Here is a 9,173-nt window from a genome sequence, read left to right as displayed (position 1 = left end):
TGTATATGTAGTGGTACCAGGAATCAAACTCAGGACCTCATGTTTGCCAGGCAGGCACTGTGCCACTGAGCTATAAAACACTATATAAGCAAACCTATGAACCTGAGCGTGGTGGCACATGCCTGTAATCCCAGCACTCAGGAGGCTGAGGCAGAAGGATCGTTGTGAGTTCAAGACCAGCCTGGGCTACAAAGTGAGCTCAAGGCCAGCCTGAGCTGCATAGGGAGACCCTGTCTCAAAAGGCAAAAAAAAAAAAAAAACTATGGAAAAGAATATAGTATGTTCCAGTTGGCATTGAGAGAATATAATGGATATAATTAATTCAGAAATATTAAGCACCTACTAAGCGCTAGACACTGTGCTCAGCATAGGCTGTAAGTACAGATATACACTCACATGGATGCACACACACACACACACACACACACACACACACACACACTATAATTAACCTAGAAAGCTGTTGATCTGTGAACTACAAATCCAGGGGAAAACCTCTTTTTGCTCAGACAATTTTATGCTCACAATGATTAAACCTTTCTGAGCAAAGCCTTATGAGACCCTGAAAGACCAAAACTCAGAGCCGTGAGCCTCCCAGGGCCTTGGCGGGGCTGGCTAAACTCACGCGGCCTGACCCGGGGCTGCTGAATCATACCCCTGCTTAGCTCCACTGTATCTTGTTTCAGGGCTAACTACAAATATTTCCCTACACCTACACCTTGGGAGAACTTTAACAGTAAACAAACACCCTCAACACAAACTAAACTCTGACTGACCTTTCCTGATTAGTCTTATAGAATCTTTGTTTGTTGTTGTTACAAGGAATCGAACTCACAATCTCGCACTTGCCAGGCAGGCACTGTGCTGCTGAGCTATATCCCCGGCAGTCTTATAAAATCTTTAATCTCATATTTGTCCTTCCGCAAATGACCTCATTGAAAGAACAATTGTCTTTTCAGTTGAATCAGTCTGTTTCTGAACAGGAAAAAGTGACTTGCTCAAGCTGAGACCAATGCCCACTACAACTTTATTGTTGAGGGCAGGGGATGTAGCTCAGCGGTGTAGCACCTGCCTGGCAAGCATGAGGTCCTGAGTTCAACTCCTAGTACCAACAACAACAACAAAAAAAGAAACTTTGTTGTTGAAGAAAAAAAAAGTTGAGAAAGAAATATAATTACTGTTTTGTTGAGCATTTTGAAAGTCTTAACAACACTGTTACTGCTTTATATTTAGATGTTTGATACTTTTGGCCTTATTCCCACTCCACTCTTTTAAATGTTCCCTACCCTTTAAAACCAGCTAATCTACTACTGCTTTCCCTATAGAGCCGCTTTCTAATCTTTCTATTCCACATTGACCTTTCCCTGCATGATGAATTAAACATGTCCACCGATGCTTGGACACTCCTCACACCCTGCCCTGAGAAGGGAGGTGAGTCTTGTGTCTCTGCTCCTTGAGCTGGGGGGGCTTGAAGGCTCCTCTGCCGATGAATGTTGCTGAAGTAACACTGTGTGAGCTGCAGCTCCAAACCACGAGAACCTCCCCTTCCTTTCTCTGGGCCGCCTCCGCTGAGAGGGCAGCTGCCTGGTGAAAAGTCCTATTACCCTGAAAGATTGCCAAGTGGTGAGAAGCCCAAGGTACACGGAGGCCCTTGTCAAAATAAAATCTGGTCAAGCAAGAAAAGAAATGTAAGAGTTTGTTGGGTACACAGTTTGTGAACCGGGAGGCTCAGAATCAGAAGTGGTAAGTTCAGCTCTCAAGAGCTATAAGGAAAAAAAAAAATAATAATAATAATAAAAATAGGGCCAGGGAAATAGCTCAGCGGCACAGCGCCTGCCTGACAAGCTCAAGGTCGTGAGTTTGATTCCCAGCACCAAATAAATAAATGAAGAAAGAAATACATAAGTAAATAATTGTTATAGGGCAGTTTATAAAGCACAAGTGGGGAAGTACATTCATCTCTTGTGACTGACTTTTTTTGTGTGACTGGCTGTGGAACTTGTACAGTATTCAGTTTAGGGTGAGTATGTTACCTGCTACTTAAATTCATAAGCTCAGGGTCTTTTGCTTCTAGCTCCAAGGAGGAGACGGAGGGTTCTGTTTGCCTTGGATCACCACTTTCCCTGTATGGATGGGTCAGGCTCCAAACTCCCAACCTGCTAGATATCTAGGATGAGTTCGTGTTCTCTAAAATTGAAGAATGAATTTTAGGAACAATGGAGGTTAAGAGCAGAATATATTTATTGAGAGAAAGAAAGTTTCTGTCTGAGAGAGAGGCAGAAGGGGACCCGAGTGGGTTGCCCAGGACCCTGCCTTTTCTAGGGGTTCTATAGAGCGAATCCATCACATGGGGCGGGTCCAAGGTGGGAAACATGGTAAATCGCAAGGTGGGCATGAGGTGAGACAAAGCTATGATCAACCAATAAGATTACAAGCATAATTGCTCAGGTAAAATTGATTAAATTGGGCTCAGGTGGGGAAGCAAGTCAAGTAGCAAGTGGGCATGAATACAGAACTGGGGCCTTTCCTGTAGGGGGTTGGGTTAGTGACTCTTCCTGGCTTTCTCAAGGTGATAGAGACCTATTTAGGAATACCTGGTGTCCATCCCTAGGGAAGTATGTGGGTGCATTTGTTTCACTTCTTGTCTTGAGGTCTGGCCCACAGTGAAGGTGTCTGTCTCTCCCACAGTTGAAGGTATCTCATCTTCCACACCAGCTCCTTTGAGAGCCTAGCCTTATCTGATTGCCTATAATATTTTATCTAACTTAGTTGCCTATAGCACATTAACGTGCGTGTGTTACCTGCTACTCAGGTTCATAAGCTCAGGTTCCTTTGCTTGCTAGCTCCGAGGAGGAGATGAAAGCTTCTATTTGCCTCAAATCACCACTTCCCCTGACTGATGGGTCAGGCTCCTTTCTAGTAAGAAACAGAAGTGAGGAGGCCACAGAGAGATGATGCCGATCTCCACACCTGCCTTCTCACTTTCAGCTGCCTTCTGCTTCTCTGTCCTCTTTCTTGAGGAAAGGAAACTGGGCCTTTCAAGATCAGTATCTGCAAGTTCTGTCACTTCTTTTGGTCTGAGGAGAGGAAAGGGTGTTGGTTATTTGCTCAGCAGGAGGAAGTTTGGAGAATTTGCTTATCTCTAAAGGAAAAAACAAACCAAACTGTTGAAATTCCATTAAAAGTAGAGCTGCATACCTATCTATGGCTGTTTGTGTTCAGCTTTGTCTTACTAACAAGAGAGAAAATCCTTTTCTTTGTTTACAAGCTTGTATTTCCAAGAAAACCAGGAGTTTGGTTCTGTTTGGAGGGGAGGTTACGGCTGGCCCACCCCAGAGCATACCAAGAGTATGGTTTCCATCTTAATTACACTGTAACACCCCCTCACTTGCACACTTTGGATCATTCACTCCCTTCAACCAAGAGCGTGAGGAGGTCTTAAGCATGGCGCATTACTCACTAGCACCTGTCATTTCTCTTTTCCTGTGCACCTGCAGTCCACAAACCAGAATTTCAGTAGTCTCTTCCAAACAGTCAGATTCATATCGTTTTTGTGGTTCAGTTCACACAGAGATCATTTCATGCACCAGGGACCAGCTGACAGACATTAAATACACTCATGAGAACACTGTGTAAAGGGATGGTATCAACAGACCAGTGGGATGATACCAAGAGTGAAAATGCCCCAAAGCAAGAGTTACCCAACTAAAGAGACCAACTGACTGCTGTGCCTTCTCAAGTGGAACACCTGGATCAGATCTTGCACAACTCTAAGATGTGAAGCTATGTATTTTTCCCACCTTGCTTTTTTTTTTTTTTTGGTCTTTTTGAGACAGAGTCTCACTATGTAGTTCAGGCTGGCCTTGAGCTCACAATGATCCTCCTGCCTCAGCCTCCCAAGTGCTGGGATTACAGGCGTGCATCACCATGCCCGGCCTTCTCCTTGCTTTTGAATAAAGACTTCAAGCTTAATTGTTTCTTTAATAGACAATGTAAAGGGTTTAGAATAGCGGGGGAAGCTGGGCATGGTGGTACATACCTATAATCCCAAATTTGCACTTGAGACAGGACGATCACCTTGAGTTTGAGGCCAGCCTGGGTTACATAGGGAGACCTTGTCTCAAGCAAAAAAAAAACCCTGTGAAGTTCTCACACAGGAGGATTTTCCCATACTGATTTAAATTCAGAAGGAACTTCTGATGGTTTGTTTATCAAACAGGAAATTACTAAGGGTTATTTTTGGTTTGTTCATAGAGCGGTAGAGGGCAGTAAAAAAAAAAATTGAGGACCTGGTAAGTGGAATATTCTATAAGTCCAAGTGCAATATTTTATAAGTCCAAGAAGTGCTCTGAGGTGTATTTTATTTATTTATTTTTTGTCTTTTTGAGACAGGGTCTCGCTTGTAGCCAAGGCTGGTCGCAAACTCTGAAAGATCCTCCTGCCTCAGCCTCCCGAATGCTGGGATTACAGGTATGCTCCACCACACCCGGCTTCTGAGTTGTATTTTAGTCGTAAATCTAAGACAAGTTTGGAGTCGGGTGTGGTGGCACATGCCTATAATCCCAGCACTCAGGAGGCTGAGGTAGACAGATCATTGAGAGTTCAAGACCAGCCTGAGCCAAAAATGAGCCAAGGCCAGCCTGAACTGCATAGCAAGACCCTGCTTCAAAAAGACAAAAAAAAGAGACAAGTTTGGAGAGTTAGTGTTACTGATGGTGGACCCCACAGACATTCCAGGTTCTTGCCTATGAGGAGAAATGGATTGCGAGCGCAGGCTGAATGGTCAGAGAAAAGCATCCGCATTTCTTGGCGATCGTGGGAAGACATGCTCAGGGAAGGTCAGTGGCAGCAGGACACAACAGTGATGTCTGGGACAACAGAGAGATACAAAGCACGCACGGCACATGGCTGTGTCAGGCTTCCAGATATTTAAAGGAAGCGCACCCCGGCTGAGAAGCCTCTCTTTGAGACTTTAGGTAAGATTGACAGGACTGATTGACAGGGTGCTGAGTCATCTCAGGTGCTCTAGAGGAGAACAGCACATGTGTCACAGAATTCAGGCTGACTAAACGATAAACATGAGATCTGGTCCATTTTCAAGAACCATTAATAAATTTCCAGTGGGGAAAAGGTTGTTGAAGGTCAGGCTGACCTGGGGCTTCATGGATTTCCTGAGCCTTTGTTATTCAGTTTTCTGCTTCTCTCAGGAGGATGGAAGGAGGACTGGTGTTGAGATGCTGACCGAACCCAAGTCGGCAGGAGGGAATGGCCTCCCAGCCCCCACTGTGCTACCTGTCCTAGATAGCATTTATTTCTTCTGAGAACAGAAACTTATTTTAAAGATGAGCCATAGCCGGGCATGGTGGCACACACACCTGTAATTGCAGCACTTGGGAGGCTGAAGCAGGAAGATTGCCATGAGTTTGAGACCAACCTGGGCTACAAAGTGAGCTCAAGCCCAGCCTGAACTGCATAGAGAGACTCTGTCTCAAAAAGGCAAAAAATAAAAAAAACCCAGAACTTATAAAATGTACCACCTCTTGTGAGAATGAAAGTTTACTTCAATAGGTGTTAAGGCTCCTGTAAGCCTTAGGGGATGGGGATATAGCTCAGTGGCATAAACCTGGCAAGCCTGAGGTCATGAGTTCGATTCCCAGCACACACACACACAAAAAAAAGCTCAAATAAGCCTTAACAATACATATTGTGACAAATACATGGAGTCCTTGTTAGATGAAGAAGCGTTTGAGTAACGGAGGAAGCAGCTGAAACGTGCTGAGGGTTATGGATCAGTGGAAGAGTGCTTATATAGCACATATGCGGACCTGGGTTCCATCAACGTCCCCAGCATTGCTCAAGACAGAAGGAGGGGATTGATCAGAATTTCAGGTTCAGTACTTTTGGTCTTTCTTGCATCTGTGGAACAAGAAGCCCATAGAGTATCAGGAATTTTAGAAAACTGTATATCTATTTGTTTATTAAATTTAAGAGTCCGATGGGCAAGGTGGCCATGCCTTTAATCCCAGTACCCAGGACAGTGAGGCAGGAGAGGATTACAATGAGTTTGAGACCAGCCAGAGTAAGCTCTTTTTTTTTTTTTTTTTGTCTTTTTGAGACAGGGTCTCGCTATGCAGTTCAGACTGGCCTTGAGCTCACTTTGTAGCCCAGGCTGGTCTAGAATTCATCGATCCTCCCGCCTCAGCCTCCCGAGTGCTGGGATCATAGTGAGCTCTTAAGGCCAGCCTGAATGATGTAATGAGTCCCTGTCTCAAAAAAAGGGGAGGGGGAATTTAACAGAGTCTCCTTGAGACAATCACTGAGAGCTTGGAGTGTTTCAGTGTCTGATGAATCTGCAATTTCTAAGGTCATTTTCCTGAGGGAAGTTTTATTTAGCCTCCTGTTGGGGTAAGGGATTCCAACCCGAGAGATTCATGTAGGTAAAATCACATAATAGGAATACAAAATTCTCTAGAAAGAGGCCAGTGATGATGGTGATACTGTTATAGGTAGCTAAATTGGGTAGAAATATTACAGGCAGTCAGACAGGACCAGGCCCTTGAAGAACCAGTACAAAAGATTGGATACATTGCAACTGTGAGGGAGACCCTCAACAGGTACACTCACTGAGGGTCAGACCTCAGGAAAAAAGACGAAACTGTTACAGGCAGCTGAGTTAGATAGAAATATTATAGGCAGTTAGACAGGGCCAGGCCCTCGAAGGAGAAAACAGGAAAGACAAGATATGATACCTTGTGTGGGCCAGATCTCAAGACAAAAGGACTAAACAAAAGTACCCACATAGCTCCCTAGGTGTGAACATCAGGGATTGATATTCTAAACAGGTAGCAACCACCTTCAAAAAGCCAGAAAGAGTCACTAGCCCAACCCCCTACAGGAAAAGCCCCTGTTCTGTATTCATACCCGCTTGCTATGTGACTCGCTTCCCCATTTGATCCCAGTTTACTCAATTTTACCTGAACTACTATACTTGTAATCTTATTCGCTGACCATAGCTTTGTCCCACCTCATGCCCACCTTGTAATTTCCCATTTTCCCATTTGGACCAGCCTCACCTCGTGGTTTTGCCCTATAAAGTCCCCGGAAAAGGCAGGGTCCTTGGCAACCCACTCAGGCCCTCCTCTGTCCCTCTCTTGGACAAACGCTTTCTTTCCCTCAATAAATATATTCTGCTCTTAACCTCCATTGTTCCTAAAATTCATTCTTTGATTTTAGAGAACATGAACTTGTCCCAGATATCGTTCAGGTTGGGAGTTCTTATTGTCCTGTATCAAAACAAGGTACCCACGTACCTCCCCTAAGGATAAACAGCAGTGATTGATATTCCAGATAGGTATCCAGCACCTGGGGAAAGCCAGGAAGCCCCTGTTCTGTTCCATGCTGCTGCTGGGACTCACTTCCCCACTGGAGCCCCATTTAAGCAATATTGTCTGAGCAATTATACTTATGAGCTTATTGGTTGACCACAGTTTTGCCCCACCTCATGCCCACCTTCTGATTTCCCATTTTTTCCCACCTTGGACCCACCTCACCTCATGATTTTGTGCTATAGAAATCCGTAGAAAAAGTAGGGTCCTCAGCAACCCACCTGAGACCCCTTCTGTCTCTTTCAGACAGAGGCTTTCTTTTCTCAATAAATATATTCTGTGCTTAGTCTCTGCTGTTCCTAGAATTCATTCTTCGATATTAGAGAACATGAACTCGTACTGGACATCTAGCAGGTTGGGAATTTCTTTCCCCTACATCAATACCATGTATACCAGGCTCATGGGTCTGTAAAAATGTCAAAGAACGAAGCTGCGAACCAAAGGAGGAGGCTAGGAGAGTTTTACTGGAAATAAAAAGAAAAACAGCTCTGGGATTTCCGGATCTGCTGCCTTCACTAGATGACAAAAAAATATGGTCTTCCTGATTTTTGTCTGTGAATCTCCAAGACTGTGAGCTGAGTAAAATTCTTTTTCTTCATAAGTAGCTTATGTCAGGTATGTTGTTATGGTGACAAAATTTTGCCTCTTACATGCTCTTAGAAAAATGTTAAATTCTTCTGTAAATTTGCTTTGATCCCTTTGGGAGTCATAAGAACCCTGATCCATACCAGGAATACATGAAGGAAGCAGGAGCTTTAGAGGGAGGTAGGGAAAGGTCATGGACTGGTAGAGCCTACTTTTGTCTTAAATTTCAGGAGCCTGAGTCAGTAAGATCACAAGTTTGACCCCAGCCTAAGGAACTTAGGAAGGCCCTATCTCAATATAAACAATTTATTTACTTTATTTTTTCTTGCGGGGGGTTCTTTTTGAGACAGGGTCTAGCAATGCAGTTCAGGCTGGCCTTGAGCTCACTCTGTAGCCCAGGCTGATCTCAAACTCGCATCCATCCTCATGCCTCAGCCTTCTGAGTGCTGGAATTCAGGGGTGCGCCACCACACTTGGCTTCAATATGAACAATTTAAAGAAGGGCTGGGGATGTAGTTCAGTGTAAAGACCTCAGGTTCAATCCCCAGCACTGCAATAATAGTATTAGTAATAGGTTTTTTTTTTTTTTTTTGGTTTTTCTCCGGTACTGGGAACCGAACTCACGACCTTGCGCTTGCCAGGCAGGCGCTTTGCCGCTGAGCTAAATCCCCAGCCCCTAATAGTAATAGTTGTTAGAATAAACCAAGGCATAGTTGAGGCCACCAAGACAGGCAGAGTTCAAGCAGTGTGTGAGGACTTTATTACACCCTGGGTGTGGCCAGGCCAAGGGTGAAAGACCATTGGCCGCGAGCAAGTGGGGAGAGCGTGTCTTATACGGGAGTTTAGGTAGAGCAGGGGGTCCTACCGAAGAGGGTTTGGAAAATTTGGGGCTTTGGGGATTGGGATACAGGATGTCTTTTGTGGTTTCTTTATGTTTGGCCGAACTTTCCTTCTTGTATCTGGGAGCTAGAAGGCTTCCTGTTGTTTATCGAGCTCTGCCAGTAGGTGGTTGGCATGTGGTTTTTCTTTTCTGTCCGGGTGGGGTCATATAGCTGGGTGGTGGCCTTGTTGGGAGACCTGCAATGATAGTATTAGTAACTAATACTTTCAACAAAGTATAGGAACACACAGCAAAGCTGAAGAGTCCAAAATGCAGCAAGCAGACCTTGGATTTCGGACAGACTGACCCTTGAACTCCATAGT

The sequence above is a fragment of the Chinchilla lanigera genome, unplaced genomic scaffold (assembly GCF_000276665.1).
Source record: "Chinchilla lanigera isolate Chin_1 unplaced genomic scaffold, ChiLan1.0 scaffold00045, whole genome shotgun sequence".
In the NCBI taxonomy this organism is placed as follows: domain Eukaryota; kingdom Metazoa; phylum Chordata; class Mammalia; order Rodentia; family Chinchillidae; genus Chinchilla; species Chinchilla lanigera.
The sequence above is the reverse complement of the archived record's forward strand: the minus strand, read 5'-3'. Positions refer to the sequence as shown.